The sequence below is a fragment of the Lonchura striata genome, chromosome 2, assembly GCF_046129695.1.
Source record: "Lonchura striata isolate bLonStr1 chromosome 2, bLonStr1.mat, whole genome shotgun sequence".
Classification (NCBI taxonomy): Eukaryota; Metazoa; Chordata; class Aves; order Passeriformes; family Estrildidae; genus Lonchura; species Lonchura striata.
The window spans coordinates 39,194,120-39,216,315 of record NC_134604.1 but is presented as its reverse complement, the minus strand read 5'-3'; the positions used below and the strand labels follow the sequence as shown (position 1 = coordinate 39,216,315).

The window sequence follows — 22,196 nt, the reverse complement described above, 5'->3', positions numbered from 1 at the left end:
GGCAAAGATTTGGCTGACAGCCAGAGTGAAATATTCCAGCAAAAGCTGCTGCAACAGGAGCCATCTCAGAAGCGATTAGCTGTAATTCAGGTGCTCTAACATAATATTTTAAAAAATTCTTAAGATATGAGAGACCTTAAGCAAAAAGCCTTTCATGTTCCACATTCTTGCCTCCTTGTTATGTCTTTTTCATGTCCAATTGTTTTTTTGTTATTCTTCTCTTGAAAAATATACATACAAGGTTCCAGGATGTATATATCCTGTGATTTAATATCCTTTTTTGGCTTTTCAGTTCTTACTTCAACATTGTTTACATAAAAGTTCCAGATGAATGCAGTCAGTGATGCCTGCTTTGGGAAAACTTTGCTTTATAAAAGAAGCAATGCTCTCAAAACAAGGAGAGTAAGAAATTACCCCTTGTAAAAGATGTGTGTTTTGGAGGTTTTGCGTATTTTTTCTTTTTTGAATAACTTTGTCTCTTCCTTTTTTGCTTAGATAATTTTCTTAGATTTAAGTAAGTTTTACATTCCCAAAGATATGAGTAAGTCAAAATAGTAATTTTAGAAAGTTAAGAAACCCCAAGTCCGCAACACACTCCATTTGTCATGTACATTACTGCTGTGGTTGAGTAAGCAGTTTAGCATACCTGTGGGAAGTGGGGAACTCAGATCACTTTGTTTTTATGGATGATCTTTATCATACTTGAAGGAGGTGAAGAGGAAACTCTTCAATTTAATGGTATAACTTGTAATAGTCGCCTGGTTGATTCTGATACCTGTTTAAGAACAAACCCAGGATGAGTTGGAAAGGAGAAAATATAGCAGATAGGCTCAATATCCTGTAGCATATCCAAATATTTACCATGTGCCTTTTTGCTGACTCTGGGCTCCAAACAGTCCCTATCCCTTCATCAAATATAAGTTTTTCATTTGGGCGCTAAAAAACCATAATTTCTAGGAAAGCATTAAGAACAATACAGGGATAAAAGTAGTTGGGAGAAAATATACATTGGGTTTTCAGTGCTGGAGGAAAAGTTTGTAGAATAAAGATGAACTGGGTTTTTTAAAAGGTTTTTAGAGTTTGTTTTCTGGGTTCCTCCCCTCCTCCGTGAGGTTTGAAGTCCTGTGAAGTTGAGTTTTTCTCAGAAGGGAGAGAAAAATGAAAGGGAGGGAGATCTATCATATTTTCTGCGTTTTAAATAGGCTGGTTTCTCTTTGGTAGAAAATAAATAGCAAATTTCGATTAGCTCTTAACTTCCTACTCTCAAAAGAAATCACAATTCTAGAGTTAAGTAATGAAACGTCTTTAGGAAAATCAATGTTACCTGTATCCAAGCTCAATTTATTCAAGAGGTCAGCTTTGTTGCTGCCCTGCATAGCTTGAATTTAATGATTAACAACCTCTTAATGACTGTTCATGTAACTTCCATCTGGTATTTTATATAAGCGTAAGCCAAGATGATAACAGAATGATGTAGTAAAGCAGTATGTGCTATTCAGGGAAAAATCTCATTCCAAATCCTGTATGCAGCATGCATCAGCCCCAGTGAAACTGAGAGAAGCCCATTAAGAGATCCGATTAGCTGTCTGCTCTCTAGGTGAGTTAAAATCTCTGTCCAGTGTGGTAATCAGTGATGTCTAACTGCTGGCTTATCTGGTAATAGTGCTGTCACCTTTTATAGGTGCCTCTCTTGCAGTTCCGCCTGGCTTGTGTATTCATTTCAGCCACGCAGAGCACCGAGCAGCCAAGTGAGACCCTGTTATAAATTTTAAAATCCTCTTCAGAGCTGAGGCTGGCACTGTCATGTTCTGTTGTGTTGCCCTTTGTTCCTGCAGGTTTCCTTGTGAGATCTCCAGGTGCCATGTAAGCAGTAGCACACAAGAGTGGGGAGGGTGTGCTTTGTGTGAAAGCAGCATGGAAAAGTGCAGCATAAGGTTCAAGTTTCAAAGTCATGTCAAGTGCTAGTTAGTGTGCTTGCTCCAGCAGTAGTTTTCTACAGGTGAGAAGAAAAAGAAACATATCATTTCGTGAAGAAATAATGGAAAAATGTTTCCAAAGTAGCTTTAGTTAATGTAGTAGCCTGTAAAATCTAAATTGTTTTCCTGTTCAAATGCAGAATGTGAAGGAGAGCAATTCTAATGTCTGCAGTTTTTGATGTATTTATCTCCAGAAAATACAGATCTGGTGTCCTGTTTGTGTCCATGGAGAGACCTGGCTGAAAACTGTGGAGCACTGCAATAGCAATCAAGATGAGTTACCAAACGGAACTAAACTTTTCATCAGCTCTTGCTGCATAAATACAGTCCTGAATCTTTTGATGGTGTCATCTGTTGGTACTTGCTTCCCATCAATGTTTGTTCATCTTCTATCCCTTTCACTCAGAGAAGGTGAATTTTGACTGCTGCTGTCTTGCTAATTGGGGGTTTCTTAATTGTTGTATGCTCTCTGCTTGTGGGCTCCCTCAAGTTACTGTGATCTCAGTCATGCTTTGTAGCTTATTTTGTATTTCATTCTATACTTGCTGTTGTGAAATATACTGTGTCATCTCTGTTTAGGTTTATGAACAATTTTCAACTATTTTTAGCATCCTCAACTGATTGAAACTTCAGTGTGCCCTCAAAGAAAGTGAGGCAATACCTATGGTACAGCACAGTAGATACGAGGTTATGCTTCTCTCTTCCCCTTCTCAGAAATCTGCTCTGTAGTTGTAGTTCTAGTTTCAAAACTTCATTGATTTGTGAAAATAAATCTCACTTTCTGTAGGAAAGAGGGGTAAGCAATGGCTGATAGCCTGTATCATAGGAGGAGTAAACAGATCTGATACCTCCAGCCCTTTGTAGGAAAAAGATGGTTCTCAGAGTCCTGCTGGAGGTGGTGTATACTGTCCTCACCTCAAATGAGCATGTTGATTCTCTTGGGTGTTGGAGATTCATGCTCCAAACTGAATAGAAGAGTATGGTACAGTACACTTAGTATTATTTTGAATATTTAGGTTTTGGTCTGGTTAGTAAGAGGGTCTGTTAAACCACTGCTGGGTTTTCTGCTCAGATATTTAGTTTATTCCCCACTCTTTGTTGAACCTCCATTCCTTTTCTTAGTCTTGTCTCTTCTTCCCCATTCAAATTAGTTGCAGTTTTGGAGGAAATGAACAATTTCCTTTTCTTTACACTTACATCAAGAATTCAAAGGACAAAATTCCCCTTCTCCACTCTCACTCTCAGTACTATTTAATCTAGTACCCTCAGATTAAATATTGGGGTCACTAATCTACTCCTTGCACCACAGTACTTGTATAGAAGAACAGCTTATTTGGAGCAGTATTTGCAGAACCATTTCAGTATGTGTCACTCACTCTTTTCAAGTCAGCACTGCAGCCTTATATAAGCCAGTCTCCATCCACTTAACTCCAGGACAAATGTGGTGATTAATATTTATATAAAAGCTTTCATGTTTCCACAGTGAAATTGTCTCACTTTGAAAAGAAAAGGTGTCTTTTTCCCTGTTGACTTGGTGTGGAAAAAGCTTGCAAAGGCTTCCAGCAGCACTGTATCCAAGACAGGCATCAGCAGAAGAACTGAGGTCATCTTTAATTCGGTATTTCATTTTGTGAAATTGCCTACTCCAAGAGAAATAAAACATTTACATGTATATTAACCAGTGTTTGCCAGCTCTTGGAATGAAGCCAGTTCTCTCAGGGCCAAACAAACGCTCTGAGTGAATGAGTAATAATCTGCAATTGTCACTCCTAATTTATGGATGAGTAGATAGAGCAATGTTTGCCATTTTAAGTTGTCCTATTCGCTTGAAAGACTAGAAATCATGATTAGCTGTTGGCTTGGAGTATCAATAGCATGTCTGTTTATAGCTGATTTACTCAGTATAGCTGTTGCAAAAGTTCAAGACCTCCGCACATGATAAGAAGTAATTGTGAAAGAAGATGAGAACATATGAAGGTTACAGATGTTTTGGGACAGTAATTTGGAATTCGCAGCCAGAAGCTGAAGGATAAATGGCATCTCTTCTATATAAATGACATGCAAGGTCTCCCTGTGCCTCATTTATTTTCTGAGGAAATCTGTATCATCATGTTAAGAGAAAATTTAAAAATCCATGGATTCCCAAGATAATGTCTGTATTGGCTTTTGTTGTTGATAAATAAGAGGGCATACAACTGATTATCTTACAATGATGTTTCCTGTCTGTGAGCCTTTCCATTTGCCTAATTTTCCAACAAATGCAGTTAAAAACAGTTTTGCAAACTTTGTTTTAGATATTCACGAGCATGTCATGAAGTTAGCAACAATCTTGCCATGATTGGGGTGAATAAAAACAGCAATCAGACTCTTGTTTTGTTGATAAAGAGGTGTGTTTTTAATGGGAATACTTAAAAACCTATCTTGTAACGCCCATATTATATACTGCAGGGAGTCACATAGCACAGCCCCTCTAGAGTAGGAGTTTATGAGAGGGAGTCACTCTTGAGATTAAATTATCTGCAGAGTATCCTGTGAAGTCTTCCATGAGGTCTCCTGATGGGTTGTGGAGGAGGCTGCTCCATCACACCTAAATACGTAGGCAGGAGATGGATGAGAAGTACGAACCTCAGCTGTCAGCCACTAAAAGCAAAGACAGTGCAGAAGTGAGACCCATCACTAATGTCGGTCCTCTTTGATGGATAGACTCTTCTTCCATTCACTTATTTCAGTCTTTATTTTACTTCCATGCAGCTTTTCTTCTATGTGCTGGTTTTTTTTTTTTTTTTTTCCTTTTTTTTTCTCCTGAACACTAAGGGGGCTCTCCTGTGCTTTATGTCTGGGCTTCATTATCTCGCTCACCTACTTGCACTGCATCATAACTTTTTTCTTCCTTTCCCCTACTGCATTAAACTTCTTATCTGTCATCTTGTCAAATGAAATAACAGCAAGAGCAGTTCCTGTTGATGTTGTAGATACCAGGATGTCCACAGCCCAGGGTGCATCCATTAATATTCTGTCTGTAAGCTGTGGAAGATAGGCTCTGAAGAGGTGCCTAAGGACATGATTCCTCAGCCCCTCTTGAAAGGTCAGACATAGGACTTTACTTCTGTACTGTGTAGCCTTAGCTGTCACTTGATGTTTGCAAGCACTTGGATAAGATTAAAAGCTAATATATCCCTCTTTTGAGAGAAGGTCAGATAATACGTGATTCAAACCCTACACGTACTGGATCATGGTATGAACTTTTAAACACCCATTCCCTGCATGTGCAGAGATCCCAAAACCATCCATGAGCTCCAGTGGTGGCTTGACTTCCAGTGTTGAGCTTCCAGGAGTAACTTGGTTTGATTGTTGAGTCCCTGTTGTTAAATTGACAAGAGGGATCTACTGAGTACTCCAGTAAAATGATAAATATATATATAAAATACACATATCAAATGTGGCTGGTTTAAACAAGGAAGCAAAATTAATTGTGTTTTTAAGAGCTGGTCAGCAGTATCTTAATAAAAATAAGGGGGTACCACAATATGAATTAAAAAAAAACCCAAACAAAAAACACTGAAGGAAAAAAACCCAAATGCCAAACCTAACAAAAAAGCAACACCCCAAAGAGAAAAAAACCCACAACCAATCCACCCAGCAGCTTGGAGTAATATTTCTTGAAATTGCTTTAAAATATGAAACTATTAAGATTAATCCAAATCAGTCTATGCAGAGTTAAGATCGATAGATATGTGCTTAGGTCTCAGCAGCAGCAGGTGCTTGCAGTATTATAAATATAAAGCAATACAAATTGAGGTGCTTATTAAATTTGCCTTTATGATGCTTTGAAGAATTGCCCTAGAACAGAAAAGAAAAATTACCATAGGTTTTGGATTAGAAGGCTGCCTTAAATAGCTGTGCTGCCAAAAGAAACAGAACATAAACTAGAATAAGTGATGGACTTGTTCAGAAAAGGTTATCTAACAGTGATTTGTCTCTAACATGGAGAGGTTGGCCAAGAGCTTTGGAGGGATGTGATTGAACACAGGAGGGCTTATTTTTTTTCATCAGTTTTAAGATGGTATTGAGTTTTAATATATTTTCCAGGTGATTGCACTGTAATCCTTTCTAGATTTCTCAGGTTTTTCCTTGTTTCCCTCTTCCTCTTCCCCCAGCTGACAAGACCTAATTCTGCAGGAAATGTTCATGTTTGTGAAATAGACTCGTTCAGAATTTTTGCAGCCTTTTTGGATAAGGCCGTGGTGAGGATCCTTGTATCTTACTCAGAACTTTCTAATATTCTTGAAATACTGTAGGGCCTCTGCAGAGAAGAAGTTGAGCATAGCAGCTAAGGAATTGTCAAGTAAACCAGATCAGAGCAACAGGCTCAACTGGCAGACTAATAAAAATAGATCAAAATCTGCAATGTTTTTTTCTTTAACAAGATACTCATTTTGATTTAATTTGGCAGGGAGCATACCAGAAAATCTTAGCATGGGAAAATAAGTGTGTTGGGGAGGAGCGATATCCCACTTTTTAGTAACAAAGCACAGGCATCCTTCATGGTGAAGGGAAGTTCTGTGGCACAGTTGCTCCTGCACCCTTCTCTTTGGATCACTGTCTTGGAAAGTGCCTGGCAGAGAAACAGCAAGGGCATCTAGGCTGGAAATGGTGATAACGTGCATATGCAGAAGGAGTCATTATCACTGAGTGAAGGGGGAAAGGGAACATGTGTAGACAACTGGACTTCTGGCATCCATACCCAAATCTCCCTGGCCCTGCAAGCATGGGATTACACCAAGGGCCATACCAAGCATTCAGTGTATTTTAGCTATAATTAGGGAATCATTGCAACCACATCCTTAGGAGTTGCAGGAAAAGGACAACTAAGGCAGTGCACAAGCATGACTACCCTTGGAACAATGCAGCAGGGAGTGAAGCTTAGTCTTGCACTAAATTTCCTGGGGTTAATCCAGTATTCTGTATCACTGGTGACTCTGAGAATGATGCTGTGAATGTAGCAGATTGCTTTAAAAACAACTTGAGTGGAAAAGGAGGCTGTACAGGACTAAATGAGAGGGACTAGTGTTGCATACGGGGAGGTGATGTTTTGGTCTTGGTAGGTGCTTTAAAAGGAGGCCACTTGTACTGTACTGTGTTGAACTGTGTTACAGATCAATAGTTGCTTGCTGAGTGTTCTGAACTTCTGAAACATCCTTCTCTGACTACCTGGGCTTGTTCATAATGGACTCTCTTACACACATGGCTCCACAGCATTTCCTTTTGCTTCCAAGGTTTTGAGCTGGTGAAAGTTTTGGCAGTAGAACTATTAAGTAAGAATATATAAATAAATAGAAGGTGCAAGAATCAGTGTTGCAGAGCTGATCAGGCAAAACAGGTTTGTGTTTATAAAGTGTCTTTGCTGAGCAATACCCTTTGGTTAGAATGTGCAAAACCTTCTTTCTGTTTGTAATTTTATTAAGTCTTAATTAAACTTTCTGCATTTAAATTAGTTCACATTAATGTCACACTCTCTTATTATGTGTATATTGACAGACACTAACAGGGATTTGATCAACCTAATCCAGCTGTATGTAATTATGTGCCTTCCCCTTAAATAATTGCAAAGTCTATCAATCATGGCAGGAAAGCCAACTGCTTTATTATAATGTGGGATTGTTTAGTGAAATGTAATAAGACTTCAAGTTTAAGCTGGGAAGTAAACAGAATGAGATTTTACTGAGACCAATAGTAGGAAGAGAAAGTTCCCCACCCATCCTGTGTTGCAAGTCTCAGTTCTTATCTTTCCTCCCCCCAGCCCCCTTCAAAAAAAAGGTGTCCTGATTGCATTATTTTCACACTGATGTTGAGATGTTCCTGCAACTGAAAGGAATTTGGGAAAGGTGTAGATTTCTGGCTGCTGGAGGAAGAGCTCTAGCTAAAACTGTAGTGTTCATCCAGTGTAAGGTGGAGGCTTTTATTTCATTCATTGATAACTTGATTATCCAGATTAAATGAGTGTGTAGAAAGCAGCAGAGGTGGGAATGAAATCTGCCAAATGGTAGCACTGCATAAGCTATAAAATAAAGCTTGGGAAAGCAAGTAAGGAGGGGAATAACAGGTACCCACTTAATAGATTGTATTTGAGTTGATTTCTGTGTGATTGAGTTACTCTCCAGTGTCATGCAGTCTTTCCCTGTCACATGTAGGAGCACGGAGAGACAGGCATGTTGCCAGCAGTCTTTCCTCAGCCTCCTACTGAAAAACTATCCTTGCCAAGAAAAGCTTGAAAAACCAGAACTTCAGAAAAGCCCCAAAGGGGATGAGTTTGAGATCTGCATCCTTCATTCAATGTGTTCTGACATTGCATCAGTCTTGCTTTAAATCTGTGAATACCTCTAAGATACTGTATAGAATAAAATGGTAAATACTTTTGTCAGTGCAGTGCTGTCCATTTTCCCCTGTGGGACTGTCTGGGGGATTTCAGGAGCCCAGGTGCATGCACATCCATCTTGCATATTCCTAGGCCAGACAATTCTGCATGTTTGAGCTAGAAGAGCGAGATTTCCCTTTGTGCCTCCTGAAGAAACAAACTTTCACAAATAGTTCTGATCCAGCATACACAGATTGTCTTGTGGTCACGAAATACACATTTCTGGATGTTCTAGATTTGTGCTATCTTGGACTGTTCTTCCAGCTTTCCCTTCTGTCAGTCACACTACATCCTTCCCCTCTCTTGCACACGCAGGTGTACACACACACACACCTGCTGCCCAGGCTCAGCTCTTGCCTCTCTGGTTTCTGTCGTTTTAGATTTAACATTCCATCCTTGTTTGCTGTGGGCAAGGTTTTTCTGCCTGCCAATCTTTAGCCTGGACTAGCCTTTCAGTGCCAAAGTTTTAAAGACAGTAGAATCGTAATGAAAAGCAGTGAGAGTCCCTCAACTCTCCTTTTTGCATTACAAAACTGTAACATCAGGCTTCGGACTAGCTGGCATTGTGCCTGGCACATGCTTCGGGGATCTGTCTCAAAGACCTTCATAGTGATGCTGTCTCACGGAGTGACTGTGTTGGGAACCCCTTAGTTTGAACAGGGGAAGCAACAACCAGACCTCATGTAGGAAAAGTGTGTTGGTTCCCATCCAGGTCGTCACCATTTCAGAAGATGAGCCCTGCTACCCTCTGGTGACAGTTCAGGTTCAGGTGTGAGCAGTGACACTCAAGATCAGGGCGGGCTGACACAGCTGAACTGGAAAAAGGAAACATTGTTTTCACACCAGATTCCTGTTGCTGCTCCTTCTGGCAGATGCCAAAGGTTGGTCTGGGAAAGCAGCGCTTAAATTTTGAGGAGCTCTGACACCAGTGACTAGGTTATTATTTATTTAGTGTAGCTGTTTACAAACTGACTGAATTTATGTAAATATACTGGAAAGATAAATGTATTGTATCCAAAGGAGCCTTGTCAGGAGCAGCTGAGAAAATTACCTTTTATGAAAACAACTGAGCAAACACGTAATACCAAGTCATATGCTAGATGTGGTTTACTGCATTTATGTGCAAAATCATCCATAGCTGTGGAGATGCAGAATGCCAAGTTCTTCTTTTACAGCCTCCCCTAGGAATTTAATTCATGCAGTGGCAGAAATTACATGTTTATTTTTCTTGTGTTTTCAGTAAACATTAGTTGTATTTCTTCATTGGACTGCCTGTTGGAAAAGTTGTCTTGATGTTAGTTCTCTACCAGGAAAAATATAGGTTATTTATCCACCTGTTCATGGAGCAAAAGAGCTTGCCTATTTACTTATTTTGTTTTAATTGCATTCTGCTCGGTTTCTTTGCTGCATTCAGGGCAGATAGGATGGCACTGCAGGTCTCCTGGCCTCTGTTTAACAATGCCTTCTGAAATGCAGAGATCCGCAGCTCTTTGTTTCTAATGGAGATTGCTTGCTATACCCAAGTCCTTAGAATTGTGAGAATCATACAGAAATAGCCTTCTGCTTTGGTGGCCTTGCTCTCTCTGACTTTCTGGCAGCATTCAGTGATGGCTTTCATTTTCCAAATGCTGTGAATAGTTTGAAGACTCTCAAAGCTACATTTACAGTAAATGTGATGTTGCAGTAATGATGGGTGCAGTAGACAGGGACAGGCGAACAGAAGATTTCGGGATGTAACAGAAAGCAAGACCCTTCCCCCCTCATCCTGTGATATGTAATCCATCACCCCTGAGACATGTAACGCCTCCTAACTCAGTAGTTTTCCACCCCTTACTAACCCTAGAGACCCTACCTTCTTCCTTTGATGTAGCAAAGCCCCCTTGACTATTTAACCTCACGAGATAAGGTAATAAACGCCATTTGACCATCCACCACGTTGGTGTCTGTGCATGTCTGTGGCCCGAGTGGCCTGGGCGAGGCCGGGCTGCCGTGCTGTCCCTTGGAACCAGGTCGCCTGCCTTCTCAGCAGAAGGCAACAGATGGGTCAATTCAGCTTTAGAAAAAAAGCCACCACCTCTCACTAAAAAATAATGTTAAACTGACTTCAAACAGAATCTTAATAGTTCCATATTGCTCTGTGTATAATTAAAAGCTTTCACCCTTGAAAACAGGGTTCTTTTTATTTGCTAATTGTAATTCCTTGCTACAGTCAAATAGACTGAGGTAAATTTTTGTGATATTAAGAATTGACCTCATGCTGTAACGAGAAAATCAATTTTTCACAGAGCAAAAAATTTTCTCGTAATGCTTTTCTTCATTTTTAGCAGACTCTGAAATCATGACAGTGTCACTGAAAGACAGGATCCCAAATTTAGCACTGCAAGCACTATCTTCAGGTATGCATCAATTCTGCTGTGTAGCTTCAGTTTAAAAGGAATGCATGACCCAGAGCATTCTGATCATGAAGAAGGAAGGTTATTGTTTTGGCTGTTGCTGCAGTTGTTGCTTGTTTAATTAGGGGATGTCTTGTATAAATTAAAAATTGGGGGATTTTTATGCAGTTGATAATAAGTTCTCCTCTTTAGTGGTTGCACAGAACTGTGATCTAGTACCATAAGAAGCTCTCCTGTAGCTGGAATATTCACTTCGTCATGGAACCGCTTTTGAGTTGTTCAGAGTGGGTTGTCTGGGAAGGTTTGAGAGAGCGATGGAGGATGTGACCAGGATTGAAGTGTTTTGCTAATCCTTTGGGCAGGCCCAGTCTTTAGGGTTCAGAACTCTCAGTCAAATTAGCAAATCTTCACTCTATCAGTCGCAAAAGTGATTACATAGAACCAGTCAAATAATGAAGATTTTTTTTTAAACTATAATTTTACTTTTAGTGTTAAAAAATAAGTGTAATAATTGTGCTTGAATGTGATGGAAATATTGCTGGACATTTACTACTGCAGTTGCTTAAAAACTGTTGAAGTCAAGCTTTTATTGCCTTTTTTTCTCCGCAAAAAGCTTCCTCCACAGAGCCAGTCTTGCAAGACACTGGGTGCCTAATGGGTCTGACACAAACATAGGCAGGTTTAGCTTGTCTTTGTGTGGAAGATGAATTGCAAACCGGTCCAAGTGCTGCTGCAAGTTCTTCCCGTGTAGTAACCACACTAAGTGATGAACATGTTCTCCGGAGAAGATGTGAGGGTTGTTATTTTTTACATATCTGCCACAACTAAAATGTGAGGTAAAATAAAGTTGGACCTTAGTGGATGGAAAGGCTGTGTACTCTTCAGAACTGTACTCTCTGGAAACCTCATCTAGAGCTCCATGTACCAGTATTCCTGCTTGTACATCTGTTCCAAACTTCTACTGAAATACTTTTCAAAATTCCCATTTAGCTGCATGTCTAATCTGGTCAAATCACCTTAGAAATTGGTGACCTTCCTGAAGCTGTTCCTGCAGTGACCAGACCTTAGAATTTCAGGAAGGAAAATTCCCCATCCAAAATATGGTATGTCACCACAAGGTAAAATCAGTTTTGAAGTAATGATAAAAAAAATAAATCTGTGTTCCATGGAGAAGAAGCCTGGAGAAGAGGAGGCTCAGGGGATGACCTTATCACTCTCTACAACTACCTGAAAAGAGGTTGTATTCTTCTCCCAGACAACCAGTGACAGGACAAGAGGACACAGTGTTAAGCTGTACCAGGAGAGGTTCAGGTTGGACAGTAGGAAGATTTCTTCACAGCAAGGGTGCTTAGACCTTAGATCGGGCTGCCCAGGGAGGCGGAGTCACAGTCTCTGGAGGTGTTTAAGACAAGACTGGATATGGCAATTAGTGCTATGGTCTATTTGACATGGTGATGTCTGGTCACAGGCTAGACTTGATCATCTCAGAGGCCTTTTCCAATCCAGTTGATTGTGTAATTCTGTGATTCTGTGTGCTAGCCTAAAATAAGACTTGTCCTTTATTAAATAGTACTCATGGTTTGTGTAACAGTATTACATGCAGTTCAGTCATTCATTAAAAAACCCCAAAACATTTGCCTGGTTTCAAAACTAGGAAATAAAGCATCTCTGTTGCTTAGACCCCACTTTAGGGATGGAAATAAGAAATGCTGTTACTTCAGCTAACTTGTGGGTTTTGGGCTCCCCATGCTGGGTGGGGCAGCACGTCAGGGTTCCTTCTGCTCTGTGAGAAGCTGCTGTCCCTTTGCAGCAGTCACCGCTCAGCTGCAGGAAGCTGAAGTTCTGTGAGGTAAGGTGGATTACCTTTGTGTGTAGGAGGCCCTGCCCTGCTGCTCAGGCTACACAGAGCCCCTGTGTCTGTTCTGGTGGGACTGTGCAAGGAGAGGACGCAGTGCCATGGCCTGGGGCTTCAGCAGCACTCAAGGAACAATCCTGTTTTTCTGGTGGAAGGGATGGTCCTAGTCATGAGGATGGGGAGTGCTCCTGTTTGAATGACCACACAGTGCTGAGCAGTGGTTCCCTGCTGGCCAGGCTTCCTCTTGCCCTTGGAGTAGGGTCCCTACCTCCTCTTTCCAGCTCTTGGGCCCAATGGTTCTTCCAGCCTCCACGCAGCAGCTCTGGCTGCATGACCCTGGAGTAATCAGCCCAACAGCAAACATAAGTAACAAGCTGATAAGTTTATTGGTTTGGCTTCTTCGCAAATCTGATGCTGGTGTGTCCTGGTGTTTGGGAACTACTGGTTTGGGGGCTTTTTAATGCTCAGATAATCTGAAGAATATTGTCTGCTTAGATGTTTTATGTCCTTTTTTCCAACTGCTGGCAGGCAAGTCTGAATACTGTGTGTCCAGATTGTCTGCTAGTTCGTTGTTTGATTTTATTTTTAATGTCTCAGTAACATCCATACCCCTAAGGGAAAATTTAAATTATAAAAATTAATTCCTGTCAGATTATTTGTTTGAATTTCAAGTTGTTTTGCTGTTCCAGGAATGTTGCAGTGTCAATGCCAGGATCATGAAGCCAGGTTGAGCCAAATTGGCTTGCATACACTTGTAATTTTGGATTTGGAGAAAAATTTGTCAGTTTAACATGGTTAATACATTCATGCTGTGAGGTTTGTGATAATAAGTTCTTTAGACATTGAGACATACAATTACCCTAAGTGCAGATAAACAAAATCTTTTCTGCATGTGTTGCATGTGGAAGGATATGCAAATTTGCAATACTCCATGAGCAGTGGTCTAGCCTGAGTTGAGGCTGCCATTCAAGACTCACAGGAATAGCCTTCTGTGGTGTGAGGAGCTTTTAACAGCAGATTACTGAAGTTCAGGGTTAATTTTACCAAAAAAAGGAGATGGCAGACTGGCACAGATGTGGTTGGAAGATTGTTGGTATATATTGAAGGAAATCAGGTTCCACTATAGTATTCTGGTATAAAATGATCCCTGCTTAGATTGACTTGGTCTAAGATGCTGTCAAATACTTCAGCATTGGTATGAGTGACATGAGTGACTCAGTCCACCAATTCATGTTTTTAGGTTTTGACTTTAGCTCTGCAGAAACAGTGCACAGTAACTTAACCCAGAAGACAGAATGAACATATTTGTATATAAAAAGAAATGCTGATTATGGGCAAAGAGGCATGGAATTGCTCTAGTAGGCAACCCAGAATACTAAATTAGTGAATTTGTGTTATGTTGAAGAACAATGAACAATGAAGAATGATGAAGAATGTTACCTTTAGTTTTATCCTCAATAGCCTGAATTTTTTTACTGTTTTTTTTTTCTCCTAGAAACCTTAGCTCTTCAGTATCAAGATGGGATAGGCTTTGTGACATGGGTGTTTAAAACAACTTTACCAAGTTTAAAACAACTTTACCAACTCATTTCTTTTACTTGGCAATTGGTGTTTCTTAGAATGATTTTCTTTCTAGCCAGCAGGTTTCTGCTTTTGGGGGAAAATTTGCTATAGTGAACTTAAAAATAACCTCATCACCCCATGCAATTTTATTATTGAATTTTAAATTTTAAAATTGATAAAAGTAAGATGAAGTTACCATGGCTGGCTACTGCCAGGCTGCTGTCATAGTGTTGTGGACTACAGGCATGCCACTTTTGCTAGAGTGTTAATCCCTTCTGTTGATGTTCCCCTTGTGTCCCAGCTGAGGGAGTTGCTGGCTTCCCAGTTAAGGCAGTAGTTGAACCAGTTTGATGATCACTTTCCCCCTTGCCAGATGTTTGGGCCAGTCGAGCCGTTAATATCCATGGGAAGTAGCCTTAGGAGAATGGGAAGTAGCCTTAGGAGAATGGGATGTGTGCAGCCTGTGGCTGTGAGCCCTCCCCTGTTCAAGGGAGACTGGCATGGAAAGAAGACTCCGCTTCTGTCTGAGGAGGAAAGGTGAGCTTCCAGTTCTTCTGCAGCTGGTCCAAGGTTTGAGTCTGCACAAGACTGAAGTGCCTGTGGGACAACACTTTTTCATTGAGCTTTTGGTAGTGTCTTTCTCTCAGGTGTTTCAAGTGAGCAGTGCTAATGAGACTGTTAATTACACCTATCCTAATGCTGTGTTACTTCCTTCCTCTCTTCACTGGCATTCAGCCTTCCCAGAGCATAAGCAGGGTGGTTGATGGCTGAGGGAGGATGTAGCTCTGTAATATCAGATAATTTGTTCTCATGGACTGTGCACACCACAGGGAACAAGACCCTAATGTTGTAATCCTGCCCCTGTCACTGTTGATGTGCTTTATGCATCTTTTTCTTTCTTCACATAATTTTTAGTAGTCAGTGAAGTCCACAGGGGCTGGTAAGAGGCTTGGCAGTGTAAAGCACCCTGAATGTGCTTGTACAACATGGGCTGTAGAGTTTCCTCATATCCAGCTGAACACTGGTTTTTCAGGGTTGTTTCATTCCAGGATGAAAACAGCAGAATCTACAACATCCTGGACTTTTCCTGTGGGAAAATGTTGTCTCTTGCAGCAACTGTCCAATCCTGGCAGTCATGGCTGGGCACCGGGTGGCAGCAGGACCCTGGCAGCAATTTGCAGAGATTCACCACTTCCATTTTATGGTTCAGTTAAGAAGAAACCTAAGGCTCATTTCTCTGACAACTCTGGGTCAGTTTCTGTGTGAGTCCATCTCTGCCAGTAGCAAAGCCAAGTAATGAAGTCTACCGGATACGTTTTTGGAGACTGATGCCGGGTTCTCAAACTGGAGAATGTCAGCTTGCAATTCAAGTGGTGCTGACATTTGCGGGAAGGTTTTCTGTTCTAAGTTGTCAGATGTTAGCCAGTGTATGTAATTAACTTGGTATAATTCTGCTTCAGAATGAAATATTCATTCAAAAGAGACTTTAAAAAACCATCCTGATGTTTTTAGTGTCTGGGTAGTAAGTGATGCTGCACAGAGCAAGACATACATTTATTGTTAGAGAAATTGGTTTAATGGCAACTCCTCTTTGTTACTATGGTGCACAGAAAGTCCTAGAGGCTTTTACTGGCCATCACTTCTTGGGTCCTGTGGGTAATCCAGATACAAAACCTGCAGACATACATTAACAGTGGAAGTAAAAAATAATACCAAAATGCAGCCTGAAATGCTCTGGTTGGCTAATTATCCCAAAGGACAAATGTAAAACTCTATTTTGCATAGTAGTTTTTTTAGAGTTTGTAATAAATCTTGTGAGCAGAGCAGGAGAGGGAATGGAAATGGAAGGGGTAAAAAATCTGTTTTGCCCTACAGGAAATTCAGGAGTTAGGGAAGTGATAACACCACCACACCAGAAACCCATGGCTTGCTGGTGGTGTATATCAAAAGCTTCTCCCTGAGTCAGGAAGTGTTGCAGATTTGCTAAGAAGAAAATTATGGAAGTCTAGAAATTACACAGACCATTTGATTAAAAGATGGGAACAGGGTGTTGTATGTAGTTATGCCATCCAATTCTTGTTTGCCTCTCCATTGTGAAGTTCATTGACCACTTCTGGTCTCTAAAGCTGTTACATATTTTGATCCTAATGCTGTACCATGCAGAAGGAAATGTTTCTTTTTAAGACTTGAATTTTATTGTTTCCTCTTTTGAAAAATATCCTAGCCACTAAAAGTTCTCCTTTTGTTCTCTAGCAAAACCAAAATGAAGGGTTTGCCTCAGACTTCAAGCTGAATTTGCTAAGTTTATGATCAGAAAACAACTTCCTGAAAGATGTATAGGCAGGGGATATAGAATTGGTGAATCCAGCTGAACACTGTGATTTTTTCATGCTTGAACCTTTTTTTTGTTTGTTTGTTTTGTTTGATTTGGAGTTTTTTATGGTTGTTTTGGTTTTATTTATTTATTTAGAGTGCATCCAGGATGGACCATATAAAGCCAGAGGTATTGATTCTGTGCCTTGTTGCTGGTTTTCTAGTACCACAGGCTTGCTGTGATAGTCTGGTCACTTCTATCAGTCCAAGTTTAGCAGAGTTATTCCACATTGTATCTTAAATGATGCAAAGGAATTGCCTGGATGAGATTCACAGCAGGCAGGTTGTTACCTGTGAGAAATGATGAAAAGTCCTTTGTAGCTGCACATAACCTCTAGGTGAGAATTCTTGTTTTGTGAGTGTTTTTAGTTCTGTTTTGCTTTTGTGATCAGGCTGACAAATGAGATTGAGTTGTAACACCAAAAGAAAGCATCTCACTCTCAGCGAAACCTCTTCTTGGATTTCAAAAAAGCAGTCATAAGACAGCTTGTAGCATCAACCAGAGATGACACATCAAGAGGAAGTCATGTCTGGGGTGAACTGAGCTTTGCACCTTTGCTTGCTGATATATGCTCCTCACTTACAACATCACATTAAAGGCATCTTTACATTTTGATATTAAGAAGAGGGAAAGAGGAAGTGGCAGTAACCCATTAATTTCTACATACATTTTATTTGACTATATTAGAGTGATGGAAAAACTTGAGTTCATAATTTATTTCAATTCAACTCAGTATTTGATACCAGTAATTATTGCCCTCCAAATCTGTCTTTATGTGCATGTGGCATGTGTCCAGCTGTTGTGCCATGGCAGAACTGGGGGATGTGGTGAAGAATGTAGCCAATGGCTGGCATGGCGTCCACCCTTGCTGTGCAGTCAGGGAATTGCACAGCTCCAGGCAGCTCAGGGGCAAAAATACTTTGGGTATGGAAATACTAAGCCCCTACTAACTCTCATTTCAGAGAGGCTTTCATACCATGCTGTGGTTTTTCTTAATCTCACTTTGTAGATACTTCTGTATTTAAAATTTGTCTAGGAGATGCTTTAGAACAACTTCTTTCTACTTTATTGATGAATGTTTGTCTACACCAGTAGTTTGTTAGCGTACTTGTTACTGCTTGGGCTTCTTTTCAATTGTCAATGACAGCTGCAATAAGAGTGACAGCACTGAGTCATGTTATGATTTAGACTTTGCTGTGCGGCAGCAGAACCAGAAGTATCAGCAGCTCTTTCAGTAATCAGCTCTTTCTCCCCATTTCTTCCTGTTGGAGTACCCTTTATGCCAATAAATACCTGTTGTGGATGATAAATGCTTGTGTCAGGGTGTGTCAGCTTGCCCCTCCTTGTTCTGCAGGTTTGTGAGAGCCACAGCCCATGAGCAGGGACCCTCCTCCCTGCCTCCTCCAAGGGCAGCTGAACCCTGTGTTCATGCAAGACTAATTCAGATTATTTTCATTAAGTCTTTAGTTGTGTTACCTTGTTTGTCTTGGAGGACAAAATGTATGGTGCTGGGCTTTGTTTCTGGCTTAACAGAGTACAAAAAATTTCAGGGTTCTTGGACTGATACACACCATGATGAACTGCTCTGGTTTTTATGGAGAAAGTGTTGTGTGGATGAGCTGAACTCCATGATTCTGTTTCCTTGAAAGAAGCTGCATTGGTGTCCATTGGATAAAAGATTTACCTGCAAATGTTTTTAATGACTGGAGTATATGTAAATTGTGCTCAAAAGAATTGTTTTCTTTCTTTTGCAGTTTCTTGCACAGCCAACCACTCAGTGGAAAAAGAATTCTTCAGCCTCTTGTTTCAAAAGACCTCGGACAATCTTCTGCTGTTACACTCCCTTTGGTCCCACATTTCAGCAAAAAAAAGATCCAAAGAGGAGGATGAGGCAGCTTAGAGGAAAACCCAAAAAAGAGACCTCCAAAGATAAAAAGGAGAGAAAACAAGCAATGCAAGAGGCCCGGCAACAGATCACCACCGTGGTGCTTCCCACACTGGCTGTTGTAGTACTGCTGATTGTTGTGTTTGTTTATGTAGCGACTCGTCCCAATACAACTGAATGATGCAGCTTTTCAGACTCTCTAGCTTTGGGATATTAATTTTACCAAGAGCCAAAAGGAACTCTCTGCCACTCTTTTAGTACTTTGCAAAGGATCTTGCTGGTATTTTCAGTCTTTCTCTTGGCTACAGTCCCACAGATTCTCTTTAGGAATGTAACATAAAACGTATTAGTGAATGTGCCAGTACGTTTTATGGTCCAGTTATGTGCCTTTCAGACTTTTAAAAATGGTGTTTTTCGTAAAGCTGTTTGAAGCTCTATATTGTAAAAGGAAATCGTGTTCTGCTATAAATTTGTAAAAAATCAGCTTTCAGCTTTTATCACTGTTACAGATGATGTTGCTCCCATGAGCTCTTGTATGTCTATTTCAGAACTTCCAAAGAAGTACATTTCTTCTTTGTACTTAATGTCATATGATGTGCTTTGATTCAGAAAAGATATATTTATTTTTTGAATAAAAGAAGTCTTACTTGGAATCTTCAAATTATTTTGCAAAAAAAAAAAAAAGAAAAGTGACATTGTGAGAGCCTACATTGTGTAATAATTTTTTCATCAACCACTATATAGTTCACTCAAAAAGAATTTCTTTTTGGTGTGAGATGTCAACATGCAAAGTGAATACTTCAGGACCTGCTGTATGGAATCTTACAGAATTTGGACAGGGACATTCTGCCAGGTTATGGTGAAGTAACTAATAACAAACTGCATAAACACAGATAGTTGCTTATCTGAATGTTCAATATTTGAAACTGTGTAAATGGCAATAAAAAGGTGGTTTTGCATACAAAACCTTGATTATTTCTTTTATTAAGAAGGAAGAAGTAACAGTGTAACTTTAGTCCTCATCCCCTCATTAGAAGGAACCTGTGAGCACAGGTTGGGCAGTTTAATTCTAGGAAATTAAGCTGCAAATTCTCATCAAAATGCCCCAATGAACCTGTATTCTACTACAGCCCTTTTTTATTCAAGTAATTTAAGGCACTCAATAGGCATTAACCTTCAGAAGATTTTGGGGAAGGAGATTGGGAACTCCTCACTGCTGCTTAAATGCAGGCCAAAGAAGGAAAAACATGATGCTCTGGTGCACTGGTGCATGGCAGGAAATATTTATGTGCTTAAAGTTAAAGATCCCGTGAGTCTTTCCCTCATGTGTAGTATTTTGGCTAAGGCATAGTCCCAGTGAAGTCAGCAGGACTCTTCACTGAGGTGCCAGTGAAAGAGGGGGCTGTGTTTCCTGCATCACCTCCATGTACTGCTCCTGTGCAGAATACTGCTGCCACCCAAAGTTGCTTTACAAAAAAAAACCCACTCCAGGTGAGCAAATGCAAGTCCTTGCAGTGTACTTTTCCCTAAGGCCCATATTTCCACAGCAGGGTGAGCCTATGGCTGGGTATAAACTGGCTCCCCTGGGAATGATGCAGATATCTGATGGTGTGAGGGTGGCCGTGGCTCCTGACTTGGTGCTAGTGCTGTTGGGAGTGTCTAGAATAAAACTGGCCCTGAAGACAGATGTTTTTGAAATACAAAGTTTACTAAAACTTAAAGAGTTTGGATGAACTGTGAGGTTGTTCCCCCCTGCAGTTTGCATCCTAGTTGGGATATCTACACAACAAGCTGCACAGACAGCATGGCCAGCGTGGTCTGACTGCAAGAGTGTTCACCCGCCGAGCGGCCAGCGGGAAGTCTGCTGGCAAACCCCTGTGCTCAGCGGGCCGTGCGCTGACACTGAAATTATCTGTGCTTTGCACTGACAACTGCTTCCTTCCGCTGGGGAGCTCTCAAATGATGAATCTCTAACGGTAATTGCTTAGTCTGTCATCTCCCAGCTGTTTCTGTTCTCCTAGGCACCAAATCCTTGTCCTATTTTTATTTTATCCTCAGTCAGGGATGGCTGCAGTGGAGCTCTGGTAGTTTGCACCTTTTTCAACTGTGCTGTTCAGCTTGAATAAAATTTGTGCCTGAGCAAGTGACCAAAAGTGTGTGCAATTTAAATATGCATGTCCTGCAGAGTACTTGGTGTCTTGGGTGTTTAGAATAGAAGTGCAGTTTTTGATAACCTCTTGCAGAGGTTCCTCCTCATTGTCCTCTTCCATAGATTCTTAACCAGGGATTTCTGACTCTTCTTGTTCTGTAATACTTTGTGATGGCTCTAATGAAGTCCCTGTGACTTCCCCATCTCTGAGTAGTAGCTTATTTCAGTTTCTTCTACCTGCAGAGTTTTTTTATGAAGCCAGGCAATGATCTTATAATTCAGAGATCCTTCCCCAAAATTGTTCAAAGTCTTTCTGCAGTTTTGCCCCACCTTCATTTTCTTCAAGAGTTGAGTCTGTGACATAAGAGCAATGAACTGATGAACTGGCTGATAACAACTAAATAGGTAAAATGTCAGTTGGGCTAGATAACATTTATGATTACTCCTCTAATGAGATGTTACATTGCTGCTGCTTTTTCTTATGCCCTTCATTTATCTCTTGTCATCTGTAAATTCTTCAGGTCACAGTAATAATATTTTCAGAGACAAATGTCTATTAATATGAACCTATAGCTAATTAAAGATGTGTATTTAAATTCTCTGAAATGTGCAATTTTACTGAGTACTAATTGAGAGGAAGATAGTGTTACACTTTTTGAATGGTTCTTTAAGTAGTTCCTTATGTAGTAGAAGCTGGAATTGATTTCACAGTTCAACTTTAAAAAAAAATATATTTTTTTCTCTAGTAAACAATAAAGTTGGATTCTGACATTTTCTACCAAATTCCCTTTTACTTGTACTGAATATGAGAATGTGGGTTTGGAAAAAAGGTATGAAGCCTCTGCAGACAGAAACTGTCAAAAATCACTGAGTAATAATGGGGAAATAAATAAATGGTGGTTGCCCAAATGTCAACTTGTGTGAGCTTCTCAGCTGAAGGTGTAACAGCGCCTCTGTTTTTTTAACTGTATGTATTGCTCCAACTGTCAGTTGCCTTCAAAAATGTCTTAGAAATAGAGTTTCAAACCTTTTCCCAGCATACAGTAGCTTGTGGGCAAAATTGAATGATTTATTACAAGCATTTTCCAGAAAACTCATGCTGAGACACTTCTTCAGCAGTGTCTTATGATTTCCAAGAGTGCTCATTATCAGGTGAAGTCATTAAAAATCTGCCATTGCCTTCTGATAAATCAAGTTATAGAAGCAGTTTTTAAAACCTGATTTTTCAAAGCATAAATCAAATCTGAGTCAAATACTTAAGGTATTGAATGGAGTTTTATAAATGTCTGCAGAGTGCTAAGAAAACAAAGCGATCATGTCAAGTATTCTTGCAGTGGGTAAATGCCCAGCTGCCTTACACATGGCCCCAGCTTCCCATAGCCAGGTGAGAGAAGCCAGTGGCACTGCCTGTGGTCTGAAGGAAGAACTACACGCATTTTAAGAGCTTAAAGAGATTGGCTCCTGGTCTCATGTTTCAATTAATCTACAAGAAAATAGTTACTTATTCACTGATATTCAGTTTAAATGCACACAACAGAGAAGATGCACTGTTCTTTTTTCAGACCGTTTATGTTCAGTGCCCAGAT

The 22,196-nt window shown here is 40.3% G+C and overlaps 1 non-coding gene across 1 annotated transcript in view; it reads left to right on the top strand.

Moving 5' to 3' along the window:
• The window catches only part of LOC110478406 (uncharacterized), a 28,598-nt gene extending 9,171 nt beyond the window's left edge, over positions 1-19,427 (top strand). The window contains exon 2 of the transcript XR_013339469.1: positions 18,331-19,427. This is a non-coding gene — a transcript (uncharacterized LOC110478406). The remainder of the gene's footprint in view (positions 1-18,330) is intronic.
• Positions 19,428-22,196: the final 2,769 nt, after the last annotated feature.